Genomic DNA, 14,647 nt, shown 5'->3' with positions numbered 1-14,647 from the left:
TGAATGTTATTAGACATTTCCCTGTTTCTCATTTTTTGCCCTAATTCACCAACCGCGACTCGCCATACAACGGTCTTCACGTGTTCGAAGATCAGTCAAAAATCCCCTTCGCAATTTAGCATCCATCCCCAATGTCTTGAGATCATGTTCACGCGACTTTCGTGGTGACGGGTGAAAGTTCCTCAGAGGAGTATTTCAAATTCCAGAGCATGCTTTTTTTTAAACAACCCTTGAATAGCTCACTTCCTGTGGGCGCGAGCCTATGACTATAGAGCGCGAAAAGTTGTTCGGGTCTGATGAGATCTATAAGTGTACAGAGTTCATATAAATACATGCAAGTATGTGTGTGAGCTATGGTGCAAGATTTCTGACTGTGGTCCTGCAATATTCCGGGGCGCCGTAGAGACCCCTGTGCCACACCCGGGTCCCAGCCTCTGCGGCGTCCTGATGGCCGCAGGTTCCAATGTGTGTGCCAATTTTCAAGAGTTTTTGAGTAAATGTTAAGTCCCCGAAAAAACCCCCGAAAGGTTTATAAAATTACATTAAAAAAAAATAATAATAAGAAAAATCTTAGAAACTGGCATAGGGCCCCTGCGCCCTTGGCTCGGTGCCCTAATAATCCGAAGGGAAAAAATAGGCTCTTCGCCCTCATGCGCTTGAGCCCTAATAATAAAATAATAATATAATAATAAACACAGCAATTCCAAGAGGGTCCTGCACCATCGGTGGCTCGGGCCCTAAGAAACACAGCACGTGTCCAAGAAGGGTCTTCCGCGCACCAGCGGTGCTCCCGGGCCCTAATAATTAAGTAAACAAAAGCAGATACAAGGGGTCCTCACACCCCTCCTTTTACCTTCCGGAGCTCCAAAATGCAGGCCTGGTCCTCTCTCGTCTTACACTGTCGTCACTCCTCCTTTTACCTTCCGGAGCTCCTCCGTGGGACTCGAGACCGGTGAGTGGCGCAGTTGTCGCGCATTATCACTTACTCCACCGGCCTCACTCCGTTCCCACGGCTCTCAGCCCTGCCCCACTCGTCACATTTCCATACATTATGCGTGTATATTTCTGGGAGTTAATTAGTGGATAAAGGTGCTGGATCAGATCTCGGCTTGTCACATGTGACATTTTCACCTCTATCTAGTTAATATAGAATTTTCAGTGACAAAATACCACAGCAGTTACTTTATGTAAGATCTTTTAAAAGTAACAGAGAGTTAGAAGATATATGTTGCTAGCCATGTAGAAAAAATATACAAAGAGAGAAAGACAAAACTTGATAGAAAGGAGAAAAAAACATCTCTCAGACATGTAGTAATCTTCATAAAGAGTTTTAAATTAAGGAAATACATTATTTTATTTTTGATCAATAAAGTATTTGCAGACCACATCAGTCATGTTGTGGAGGTCCTCTGTCTAATCTAAGCATAAACACTAATTAAGATGCAGGACTAATGAGTCTGATAGATGAATTTGAATGATTTGATCTGAGTTGAGAAATGATAAGCTGCTTAATTAAGCAAGAACAAGCAAGGAGATCAGAAGGACAAGCGTTTTTTAGCAACTCTTTCACCTCTGCATGTATCTCTGCATCAAATTGTTTTAAACACCGTTCTTAAAGGAACATTTCCCCAAAAATAATTTTTCTTCCATAGAACACAAAAGAAGTCCAAGCAGCTCTGTTCCATATAATGAATACATACAGTAAAACAGGTTGTCAAGTTCGAAAAAAGTAGCGTGACAATTGTCCATGACTCAGGCGCTGTATTCCAAGTCTTCTAAAGTCATATCTTAGCATTTACAGATATGAAGAAGAAAATACACCAGACAACTGCATTATTTATCTTTACATCTGCATTTTACATCTGACCTAAGTGAGATCTATAGAGCTAAAACAGCAGTCTGAACTACTGCAGTCTGTACAATATAACAGTTTACAACATCTAGGGATGGGAATCAGAGGGAATTTAATGATGCTGATTCCACTTAATGACTCTGGATCCTTTAATTCAAAGTACTTTTAAAGGAACTGATTCATCACTAACTGACTAATTCATTAAAATATCCTTGTCATGAGAGTCCTTCATTTGTGAACTGGATTACACTGTCTGTGCTATATGTTTGCTGATATGTGCAAATAGATTTTCTTTTAGATTTAGATTTAATGGCACTAAATAACACCTTCAGCTATGTTGGTTTGCTGCATCCAAACATACCAATGATCATATACATGATTTAAGTGCACATGAACACCACCATGAAATCTAACCACCAGTGGGAAACTCTAAGCCCTTTCAAGTTGGAATAACATTGTGCAATTTGGTTTGCAAAATTTTTTTTTTTTTTTTTTTTTTTTTTTTTTGCTGACTGTTGAAGAATACCTATACAGCTTGCAAGAAAATAACTCTTTCATTTAGAAGGTTCATGAAGCAACAAGCTTGTGCATCAAAACTGTATTGCTCATAATGCCCCTTGGCAGTACAAAAATGAACAAATCTAAAGATAAAGCATCAGTTACACACTTAATGAGCATAATTTGCTCTTCATTTTGTTGCATTAGCATCTAACTTGTGTGTTAAATTAAACAGGACCAAAATCCATTTAAAACATGTCATCATAACTTTTAAGCAGGATCTTCCCACAACAAATGAAAACAGTTTAAGAAACAAAGCAGAACAAAGGGTTCCTCACACCATCGGTGCTCGGGCCCGAAAAAAAAACTAACTCCTATATGAAAACAATAGGCTCTTCGTCCCTCCCCCCAGAGGCTAGCCCTAATAAAGAGAGTGCTGGGAGTGAGGTCCAAATCAGATCGGAAGAGTGGTTTTTTAGCTGATTCTTGAAGATGGTTAGAGGACTCAGTCTGGATCGATTGAGTTGGACAGGTAAGAACCTTTGTAGGCTCTATATTATAAATACATTATTTATTTTGAAACAAATAAAATCCATGTAAGGACAGATGACCTGACTGACTTTGTTTATTATTATTAGGGCCCGAGCCCCGATGGTGTGAGGACCCTTTTGTGTATCTGCTTTTTTATTTTAGGCTCAACCTGGAAGGGCGGAGCCGCTATGTTTTTCGCCTTAGGATTATGTTTAGCGCTCAGCCTGAGAGGGGCGAAGACCTCATTGTTGTCCTTGTATTATGCTTATTTTTTTTTTTTTTTTGCATTTATTCTTCTAATCTTTTTTCCAAGGTTTCGGAGGGCTTTTGGGGCCTCTTAACATGCTCTAACTGCTGAAAATTGTATTTTTTCTTGACAGCATAGAGTCTTGAACGATTATTGCTTTCACTTTAAGACCATCACTGTGTTAATCTAGGACATTCGCCTTATAATTTCTCGAACTGTTAACCGTTAAGCAGTATATCCTAACCGACTTTGTTACGTGAGGCTATCGATGAATCGATCCATATACGATGAATCAATGACATCCCTAATGATCCATCAAAACGTAAGATAACTGCATACGACATCACGCGTTTAAACCTGTCTATAGGCACGCGCTTCATCGTTGTGCGATGTAAACAAAGGATCGAACTGTTAGGTGGGTTTTTTTTTGCGTAGGTGCTATCGATGATCGAGTCCATATCGATGAATCAATACACCCCTTGACTAGGCTATGTGTGTGTGTAGTGTGTGTGTGTTTTCAAACCAAACGCCCCCCCTAACAAAAAAAACCCGTAAAAAAATACCATTATATTATATATCATTTATAGCTATATATAATAGTCTTCAACCCTGCGTTTACGCACAATTGGGCAGTATTTAATCGAGTTTTGACTCTATTACAAAGGTGTATTTAGGTGTTATTATTAGGTCGTACTCTCACCGCGCATCTTAAACCATATCGATATATCTTTATACACCTTCCAACTATCGGCTATATATCATATATATATATATAATTGCATAGCGGTTTATAATATTAATAATAATAATATAATTTCAAAACTCAGTTTAACATACTGACATCTATGGCCACCAGACCCTATTGACATCAGACATTTATCTGAACCCTTTACACAACATCATGATGTAACAGTAACCAACAGATACGACAGCTCACAGATGAAAGACCTCTCCACGCTGTATCTGCCCGGCAAACAATCTTTACAAATGCTTATAGATCAATAAAATCCCATTAAAAATGTCTTTGCCACGGCGTGCATCAGTATAGTGGCACTTGATATTCAGATGATATTTTCCAAGCACAATAGACAAGATCTATGCCCTTTTTGGAAAATGGTCTCCGTAACCAAAAATAAAAATTTAGCTTTTTGGTCAAAAAAGGTTTCCTGACCCCATGTTCACGAATCTGGCAAGTAAGTGTTGGGGTGAGCGCATTTTCTATTCCATCCATCTTCTATTCTGAAAGTCTGTAATTCTTAATCTTTTGCAGTTAATCTTGTGTCTTTTCTCACCTTTTTTTTTTTTTTCAAAACTCCACTGTCACACCCAGGAAGCAGCATTTTTTGTTCCAATGGGCATGTCGAAATTTTGCAATTTCTATATTGCAATAGTTGTTTGACTAATTCTCATGGGGATTTAATAATTTTTGACTTTTCAGTCGAGTTAAACACTCTTTTTGGCTCATTTCATCTGTAAAAAAAGCCTATTAATTCTGCACACCTGAATATAAGGAGTTTTTCTCTTCCAGCCTTCATGGGCACATTATATATACGCATCAAACCTGATTTAAATACAAAATTAATGGTAGTTATTAAGATTGATGTCATTGGGAATACCGGTAAAATGTGCTTGGAACAAAAAATAAAATCAGATATCAACATGCCTAATAATTGTGCACAACAGTGTAACTCAATAAAGGTTTTAGTAGCTTTATAATAAGGTCTAAGTTGTAAACATTAGTAAAGAACCATGAAAAATATATTTTCACAGAATTTATTAATGTTTGTTGATTTTAGTTTTACAGTGCATAACTAATGTTAACAGTATAATTTTTTTTTTTTAAAGTTTTTGATATAACTGACATTGAATGCAATTAATATTGGTCAGTTTTTTTTATGTTAGTTAAATTTTCTTAATAACTGAAAACCTTATAAAAGCAGTGTTACTAATACGTAATTATGTATTGTTCTCTGTGTGTGTCTTTCATAGTCTTGATGGTTTGGATTTACACTTTTTAATTGCCGAATCCTTAAAACCAGGCTGCAATAGAGGTACTGTAAATGCATGTGCACGCTGGGCACAGTTTTCCTGATGCCACGTGACCGGCGGCGTTTGCGCTGATGGCTTGAGCGCCATCATCGCTGCTTGCAAGCTATATTTATGGCTCCGAGCCCAATGGCGGCGGGGACCATGTTTTTCTAAGGATTATTCTTATTATTATTATTATTATGATGTTTTCTTATTTTATTTTTTACCTTCCGGGGTGGTTTGAGGCTAACATACTCCCCAAAAACTCTTGAAAAATTGGCACACACATTGGAACATGCGGGCCATCTAGGACGCCGCAGGAGGTGGACCCCACCCCTGGGCGTGGCACAGGGACTATACGGCGCCCCCTGGAACACAGTCAGAAATTCTTGAACCATAGCTAGCCGAACTGGCATATATTTATAGGAACACTAATGTACAATTATAGAACCTCATTGATTCTCTTTTCTTGTTCCTCTCCCCTTCCGAACAACTTTGCGCGCTCTATGTCAATAGGCTCCGCTCCAACGGAAAGAGTCAAGCTATTCATCGGGCTGTTTTCAAGCAAAAGGCAATGCATCTGGTAATCTTTGAAATACTCCTCTGAGGTTTTCCAACACGTCCTCCACGAAACTCGGGTGAAACATGATTTCAAGGAAATTGGGTGATGAATAAATTGCCAGGGGATTTTGGATATCTCGAACGGTATTGTCAGTTGGTCTGATGCGTGTTGAATTAGGGCACAAAACTGAGAAACAGGAAATGTCTAATAACATCTCCCCAACATACGAATACCTGAGTTTTATCAAAACTTTCAGCGGACTGTTCGAGGTATGATGCCGATGCGATCGAACTAGATGTGGACTCTTCAGGAGTCAAAGGAAGAGCGCCACCAAATTGCGAGGAGCGGGCCAGGAAGTGGTGTTCATTTTCAAAAGGCTTTGAATTCAGCATCTTATTTTTCACTCGAATGTGACGTCAAATACTTCATCAGAATAATGACAAAACACGCCGTGGGTGTAAATCTGTGTTGGGTGGGGCTATTGATTAGTCTAATATAGTGTTGCCGTGGCAATCGTGTCAAGCTTGAATAATAATTTGTGACTGGTGATTTTGATGGCAGATCATAATCGCTCTCCAGACCTTCACAAAAATCCAAAACCACATATCAGCTATTAGATGAGTAGCTAGACGATTGGCAAACGGCACATGAAAAGGGGCGTGGAGGAGGCACTCTCTAGCTAGCGCCACACTTTTGGTCAACTGGGGGGGGTTAGTTTTAGCTGATAAACACCAAACTTGGTATCGATATAATTGGTCTTATCAAGTGTGACGGACAACTTTCTAATTTACAGTCATCAGCTTAGCGGACTACAGGACGTCGGCTCTTTGGTTTTTAAAGATGTGTGTATTGTTTTGGAAAAAATATGGCTGTGAATTAATGAATACTCCGCAGACGGGAAGAATTTCACCATAAACACAACACAACTTTTCTACATGATGCGCACACTCTACTGAAGAGAGTTACAATTGCGAACGGGGGTTTAGGCTTCGCTTGAAAGGTCTTTCTGTGGCCAATAGCGATTTATTAACAGTAACATTAAAAAATGCAACAGGTATTTTCCATAATCTTTTGAATTCTTTTATTCTAAACCTTCATATATTTTTTACACCAATGTAGTAGAAGTCATTCTTAGGTAAAACACAGTACTTTTCATAAATTTATCATGTTCAGGAGCAGCATAAATTTAAACACGATCATAACTGCTTGGCTCTAGCATGCATTTTACTACCAGTGATGGGGCCACCAGGATGGAGCTATAGGATTACTTTTACTAAATTATGGTCAGAGAAACGCGTTATAGAGCCTTAATAAAAATCTTTATACACAAAATTTTCTAAAGAATAATATTAGGTTATTTTAACAAGTTACATGATTTTTGACTGGGCATATGTTTTATATCAGTCATTTCACAACTGTTTATAGCTCCATTAAAAAGATTTTTTAAACTGGTTATAGCATCATCGACAAGTTTTACAAGAATTTTATGGTCTATTCTTTGGGTGGTGTCTGATGTGGTGTTAGAGGAGAGAGAGGAGGAGAGAGCAGAGAGAGAGTGAGAAGAGGAGAGAGCAAGAGGAGAGAGAGAGAGAGAGACGAGCGAGAGAGAGACTCACATCTTAACTGCTAGGTCTGTGGCGATTTACTGACGATTTTTAAAATCGGATGGACGAAATTAAACAAGTCTATCGATTTCGATGCTTGTGCTCTATCGTTTATTTTGTTGGTGCAGCAAAATACAGTGTTTACGGCAATGCGTTTTCATTCTATTTGCAATCGACGGCAGTCCAATGCAGTTACACCAGTGTATGCAGACAGACCGCAGAGTGAAATAAACAGCATGCGCGCGCTTCCCCCGGCATCACGTCCTTGTTGCGCATAGTTGGTTCATGGTGTGGTTAATTACGGGCACTGCAGGTTTACCCCTTAACAGGTATGACCCCCATTTTCGCGGCATAGAGACAGAAATGACATAGTTTTTGTTTAACCCACAAAATAAAATAGGTTTGTGCTCATGATGTCTTTCTGTACTACATGGATGACAGTCTAGACAATATGTTCACAAAGCTGGTGGAGACACTTCAGGAGAGTATTAATGTTCAAGAACATCAGCCTTGTAACTCAGAAAATGACTCAGTTGGATATAATAAAGATATAAACGCTCACAACCTAACAAACAAAAACTATTAGTTTTTGGGTTTTACTTTAGGAGAGAGTATCAACTTACTGATTTTAGGCCGTTGAAAACAACAAACAACAGAGCTATTGCAGCGCGACTTGTCTCTGTTTCTGTGTGAGAGGAGGTGCGTGAGCTGCGCATCAGATGCCTAATAGAGTCGTGAGCATTTTTGTCGCTTATTGGCTTTGAACGATTGCATAAACACTTCTATATGCGGTCCAATTGCAAAGTATCCTCATAAACACCCAGGTCATTTCGGTTTTAAATGATTGTAAACAGTTGCGGAGAGGAAAGAGCATATGTGAACAGTACGGTATTGGAGTCCGGACTTCGGTATCGTTAAAGGGGAAGCTGTCAAATATTCGTCCTGTTGACATTCATGAAAAATCTCCATGCTTTGACTAAATCACTTTGTAACTAGGATAAGAAAAGAAAATAAATAAAACAAATAATTGCTAATTGCTAGTTTGACTGGATAACTGAATTAGTCTTACACGGTCTACGTTACTGTACAGTCTATGCTATCTATCTATCTATATCTATATCTATATCTTATATATGATATATATAATATATATATATATATATATTATACACACACATACATATATATAGATAGACTAGGATAGATAGATAGAAGCTGTACATAACGTAGACAGTGAAGACTAATTCACTTATCATGATCGTGCGATTAAGATTTTGGCATATCGCCCACCCCTAGACAAATTATTGTGATTTAAGATTTAATTATATAACTGAAACCTTATTGAAGTGTACTCACGTTTATATGTTGTTTGTGTGTGTGTGTCTCTTGATGGGGGGATTAACCCTTTCATGCTGTATCCCTAATCCAAATGTAAATCAGGTGTGCCCAGTCCTGTCCTGGGGTGACGTCTGTCCTGCCAAAATCAGCTCCACTTAATAGTCACACCTACTTTAATTTCAAGCGATCCTGAAGAACTAATTAGTTGCTTTAGGTGTATTTGATAGGGTTTGGAGCTTAACTTTGCAGCACAGTCGATCGCACATTAACAGGGTTGGACACCCCTATGCTAAGTTACTGTGGGGTGCCCGCTGGGCACGTTTTCCTGATGCCACCGTTGGGGGGTGGCGGTTGAGTTGACAGCTCAGGGCCCGCCATCTCTGCTTGCAGCTATATGTCGCTTCTTCTTATTTTTTTTTTTTTTTAAACGCTTCCGGGGTTTGGGGGGGCCTTAACATACTCAAAACGCTGGAAAATTTGTCAACAACATTGGAACTCCCATCAGGACCTGCAGAACTGGTACCCGGGCCGTGCACGGGTCTCTATGGCGCCCCCTGGAACACTGGTCAGAATCTTTGAACCATAGCTCACAACATAATTGCATGTGAATTTATATGAAACCTGTACACTATAATCTCATTGAGCCGAACAACTTTCGCGCTCTTTGTCAATGGCATCCCGCCAACAGGAATCGGCTATTCAGGGGCTGTTTTTAAAAGCATGCTCGTAATTGATATACTCCTCTGGATATTGTGATAGACTCCTCTTTTCCACCCGTTCGCCACGAAACTCGGTGAAACATGAGCTCAGACATTGGGATGAAAAATTGCCAGGGGTTTTTTGATATTCAAACGTTTTTGTCCATGCGGGCATTGAAAATGGGCCAGAAATGGGAACAGGAATGCATAATAGCATCCTATATTTTGATCAAAACTCATGGGTTTTGTTGTTGTATAACCGATACGCATATATTGACTATTTGTCTCCAAAGTGATAGCGCCACCAACTGGCAGCCAGGAATGTGTCCCGATCAACACCACAATTTGCTTGCATGCCTCATCTAAGCCTTACGCGATTTTAATTGCGAAGGGGATCAGGGTTATAGTTTTCAAACACGGCCATGTACAATACCGTGGCAGGATACACTCACCTTGACAGATACTTCGTGTTGCCACTGCAACGTACTTCCATGAAAATGGAAGTATTCTGCCAAAAAATCCCACTACTCAGACATACACAGGCGAACTAACCAATCTGCCACAAACTATCACTATGATACAAATGAATCAAGACTCATCTGGACCTGACAGATTGATATGCCCTAGCTCAGTAAAGGGCGTGGAGGACTAATAACGTCTATAACAAAAAAGCGCCACCACCATACTGGCAACAGGAATGTGACCTATTTTCCAGCTGACAACAAAGTACGCCGTAGAACAATTGTTCTTATCAAGACATAATTTTTTTAATTTACAGTCACTCTATTCTAAAGGCCTGGCGAGTGTCTAAATTTGCTGAAGAAATAATTGAGGTATTTTGGAAAAGGGCCGTAGCCATGGCTGCCGTCCATGTCCGATGTCTCGCTCCTGGGAAATAGAAGTTATTGTAACTCAGGGACCAAATTGTCCGTACGTATGCCCAAACTTCACATGTTCCGAACGAGTCCTAGGCCTGAACACATCAGAAGGCCACTCTTCCGGGGGGGGGCAATTGGGGTGGATGGCAAAATCATGCCTTGATAGCGCCACTAGTATACAGCTTCAAATGGAATGTCGCCGTTCCTCGAGCTGATCGTTCTCACGTACTGGACAACAATTCTGTACCACAACTAGGCACCTACAATGAGCACCTGCACGCAGTCGAGTGGTACGAATGCGATCGTGCGTAGAGGTCTTTATTTGCCGCATCGTCTCTGTCGTTAATTTGCCGCGGCAGCACGCCCGCGCGGGTGCAAGCAGGCGCTGCCCGCGACTCCTCTCTCGCCATTCTCTTCGCATCGCCTCCTGGTCTTCGTGACGCCGAGCGTAAATCTAAGCCGGTGCGATGCTGGATTGCGCCGAGAGCGGCGCGAGGGGGGGGTGGTGAGTGTAGGGCAGGGTCTGAGGAAAGGGGTGGGTGAGGGGGTGTGAAAGACCTGGAGGAAGTTTAGAGTTGAAATTCAATATGTAGACCATAAGTGTACAATCGAGAAACAGACACCAAAAAGCATTGGTAGACCTACACACAGGTCACCCGTACATGAAAGGGGTTTGAAAGGGTTTTTGTTCAGTATAGAAAAAACTGATCGATGGTGGGGATAGCGAAGAAGAAGGGAGGTATGATGGTGTGGATGTTTGTTGTAGAAAGTCGTTTTTGAAACCAGAGTAATTGCGGAGACGGAAGGTGGTTTGTGATGTTTATTTGGAAGTATTGTATATACATGAAGGCAGATTTAACAAAAAAAAACAAAAAAAACAAAAAATTGTACTAGATTCATCCAAATATGATGTCACTAGTCTAGCAGGGATTTTGTGAAACATATGGCCATATGCAAAATGAAAATGAGTTAATAATCATATGTCAGAATAATTCCGAACTTCAGTATGGTGTGTGAGACTATTTTTAATTATCGTTGACTACAAATCTCACCTCCATCATTTTCCTCCCAAGTGATTATTCCAGGATAAACGGAGCAAAGCCCCCAAGCGGGCTTCTTAAAACTTACTAAATATGTTAAAAATAGCTTCTTTTGAACACTTCTTTGAAAGTAACGATCGCGAAATCCTGCCCCTAAAGAGCCATAAATCCCATCACTACAAAACAGTGAGGGGAAGTGTAATTGCTGTATGATTTTGAAATAACAGTAAAAAGGGAAACATTATTGTCATGTAGTTTAAATTGCTCTTGGGCAAACGACTTCAAAACCATTTTTCATATCAGAGTAGCTCAAGTTCTTCCATGAGGAATATGCATAGTTTTCACGATGCTTACAACCTGTATGGATAAAAGAAAATTAAAAAAACTGTCAGACATCTGAATCGTCCCTCTGAGGCCACAGCTCTCCTGCTGGCTGAGGAGAGGGAGGGGCTGGTCACTGACTGAGATGACTGACTTTGTCCTTTTGACTGATTGTGTGAAGGTAGGGGGGTATGGGGGTGGTGGCGGCCTGGCTGACAGAGATAGAGGAAGAGAGGAGAGAGAGAGAGAGAGAGAGATAAGGAGAAGTTAACATCGCGTTTAATCACCAGAAAAAACAATCCAGTAATTGTGTTTTGTTGTTTTTTTCATCATTATGACAGCTTAAGCACTCTCTTAGGCCTTATATCTTTTTCTTCAGTTTTTTAGGGCACAAAAAAAAAATACTACAAATAGGTCGCCATTCAATCTAGATAAATTAGGTACACGCATCGTTAATGCACAAACATTTAAAATGATAAGGGTAGTTTCAGAATTAGTTTATTGGATATAACATAAAAAAGGCGCACACCTAAAAGAATGCACGTTTCAACTTGATTTGCTCTACGACCTATTTGTTCATTAATCGGTGACATGGTACTGACCTATGTGAATTTCGTGACCATCACATGTATCTTAAGGTAAACGGTTCATCCACATACCGGGTACAAAAACGTTCAGCTGGATACCAACTGACAATCTGTAATGCAGGCAAAAATATTTTACAATGCTTTATAGATCACAATAAAATCTTAAATATCTTTGTTCACCTAGTGCAAATAAGTCCACCTGATATTCCTGAAGACATTTTTTTTCCCAAGCGCACATTTTATACCAATTCCACATCACATCAAATCTTATAAATGACTAGAACCATGTGTATTTAATCCATCATTTATGAGTGTAGAATAATTGCTTTTAAGGCTGCAAGTGAAAAACTCCCTTATTTTAGTTGAAGTGGCGAGTCGTTAGGCTGCCTGTTATTTTTGCCATGCATTGGTCATAAGAGACATCAGAAGTACCGGTGCCTCAGGTGTGGAAATAGATTTGTTATACATTATACCGGTTTTTCCCACGTACTCACGTCTGCAGTGCCAGGAATACAGTATGTGGATTGCGGTCTCCGACACTGCAGCATAGCGAGAGCGCAGTGTATTGTACACGTGAACTGCACATTAAATATGCGTGAGCGCCTCAATCTTTTCTGTTCACTACGCAGAATTTCCATTGCTTGTCACAACACCAGACACGCATGACTCCAGAATACTCTGCATAGCCTCTCGCTCATACAGAATGCGCGCAATTAAAGACGAGTGTCTCCTCTCGCTTTCAAACTGTTTCCTGTACACGTCACAACTCTCTCTATGCTCATGCGCTAGATATTCATTCTTTTCGTACCTTATCAGTATCGATTCTAACCTTTTCTGTTCACCATCTGTGGACTGTGCTGCAGTGTGAACGCTCTGATTCATTAATCTATGGGCTCGTAACTTCAAAATAGGCATTACAGATTATCTCAGAATGTGAACCTGGACTTTGTCGGAGGCATATGCCCATTCTGTCCTTGTTCTCCGGTGCTCCATTGAGGCGTGGCTTTCATTCTGGACTGGTTCAGGCAGCTTACCCAATTTGTGCAGTGTGTATACCAATCATGGCCACCACCAGATGTGCTATAGGATTACTTTTAAATCAATCTTGTTGAAACATGTATAGACATTTAAAAACATTCGATAAAATATATTAAACTAAGTAGGGTGCCACCTGCTTAACAACAGGAAACAGAATGTAAAGTTTTAACCGTAACCGTAAGTTACTCATAAACTATATATATGTCATGCATATCTGTCATATAATATATCTTACTCATATATTCGATATATATTCATATAAATTTGTATTTTAAATAATATAGTAAATATAGTCTTTAACATTAGTACAGGCTTTTATCCCGCCTATCTGTTCCGTTCTTGCCCATTTGTTTTCTTTCTTTTTTTTTTTCAAATTGTGAACTCCCCCTTGAGTTTGGCATTAATATGGGTGGGATCGCATGGCGCCGTGCCAAATTATTGATGTCTCGCCAGTAGGAATAGAATTGTGTCTGTAGGGCTCTTTCGCTCCTAACTCACGCTCAGCCTAAGATTTCCCGATCTTTAATTGAAAGGTAACTTCAATAGGTATTATAATAGATGTATATTTGTTCGTTGTGTGTGTCTTTGGTGTGTGTGTGTTAAATTCCACGTGTGGTGAGAAATCCAGAGTAGACGAAACTCACAGTAATAACTGACATACCAGATAATTGGTTTGTTTTCACCACTAACGTGTAACACATTAACTGTTAAGTCACTGCACCAAACTTCAAATATTGGAATACAGAGCCTGTTTCTAAGATATCTAAAAGCGCTCCCATGTTAACAGCCGGTTCGGATAATCATAGTTCATAGCTGGTATCCCTTGTTGGCAATAAGCTACACAAACATGTTATTACTCCGGTTTCCAAACCATCCACTGTCCTGCAACGTTTGACAGCTTCAACTAAATTTCATTACAAAACTACCTGTGATATAAAGGCTGGACTGAATAAAATCCTTACATTGCAAAAGGTGGTGTTTATAGTCTAGGCCGCCAGCGCACCTGGCGCAGGAAGATGGCCACACTATAATTACGTTGACATATTCCCATCTTATTATTTACCCACCTTAAACGCATATATCTGGTTTTCCTGATGCCACGGAAGGGGTGGCGTTAAGCTGACAGCTCGGGCCCGCCATCGCTGCTTGCAGCTATATTTAGGGCCCGACAACCGATGGTGTAAGGACCCTATTGTATCTGTTTAGTTTATTAGGGCCTGAGCACCGATGGTGTGAGGACCCTATTGGAATTGCTTCGTTTATTAGGGCCCGAGCACTGCAGTGCGAGGACCCTCTTTGGAATTGGTTCGCGACTTTCTTCTTCTTTCTTCTTCTTCTTCTTCTCCGCGAATGAGTCGATTTTTGAGGGCCTAAACATACTCCAAAACTCACAAAAATTTGCACACGCATCAGAACTGGCGAAAA

Source organism: Cyprinus carpio, chromosome A18 (assembly GCF_018340385.1).
Source record: "Cyprinus carpio isolate SPL01 chromosome A18, ASM1834038v1, whole genome shotgun sequence".
In the NCBI taxonomy this organism is placed as follows: Eukaryota; Metazoa; Chordata; class Actinopteri; order Cypriniformes; family Cyprinidae; genus Cyprinus; species Cyprinus carpio.
The sequence above is the reverse complement of the archived record's forward strand: the minus strand, read 5'-3'. Positions refer to the sequence as shown.